Here is an 829-nt window from a genome sequence, read left to right as displayed (position 1 = left end):
CCCCCCCCCGGAAAAATTTTGAATTTCAACCCATGTTTTGCATGTTGAGGGGCAAATTTGGCAGCACAAATTTTGCTGGTACATCGAGCTATAAATTTAAAGTCAGAAATAAGCCTACCTTTCGTCCACGTCTTCCGCGTCAATTTTATTACAAACAGGGAAACAATATTGCCAAGTTACGTGTTGTTTTCAATTAACATTGGAGGGACATAGATATAAATGTTAAAATAGTCCTTGGTTTAAAAAAATACCAAATTAATCCGTCGACATCCACGCCGAGAAGTTCGAGCGAGTTGCGATGCGGGACCAGTGGGTCAGGCTTTGCCGACGCACGCACACCACTGGGAAGGGTGCGTTGAACGGCGAAAATTAATTTTCAAAATCTTCCGACAAGCCTTCCCTACATTTTTGATCGGTATCGTTTCGCGGTGTCGCGATTGCCGCGATTTTAATCCATGTAATTTGGCTGTGTAGTCCAGTTTCGCCGATTCTGGCGAAAATGCAAGATTTTGAAGGGGACTGTGGGAGATTTGGGCAAATACATTATAATAATAGGGATGGATATTATTGGAACGTAAAATTCTGCCGATTCCAGTGACCGGCAAATCGCTACGATATGTATGGACAGACGTTTAATCATGTTTTGAACGTGTATAAAAACGTTGTACAGTTAAAGGGATCTTGGAAAAAAATTTTACCTAGGCCCTCCCCCAAATTAAAATATTTTTTCCTAGGCCCTCCCCCCGGTTCAAAATTTTTTTCCTAGGCCCTCCCCCCTCAGACGACCGGCCCTCCCCCCCCGGTAAATATCGTACAGTCCCTTAGCAGC

The sequence above is a fragment of the Branchiostoma belcheri genome, unplaced genomic scaffold (genome assembly GCF_001625305.1).
Source record: "Branchiostoma belcheri isolate BF01 breed outbred unplaced genomic scaffold, Haploidv18h27 scaffold95, whole genome shotgun sequence".
Lineage (NCBI taxonomy): Eukaryota > Metazoa > Chordata > Leptocardii > Amphioxiformes > Branchiostomatidae > Branchiostoma > Branchiostoma belcheri.
The sequence above is the reverse complement of the archived record's forward strand: the minus strand, read 5'-3'. Positions refer to the sequence as shown.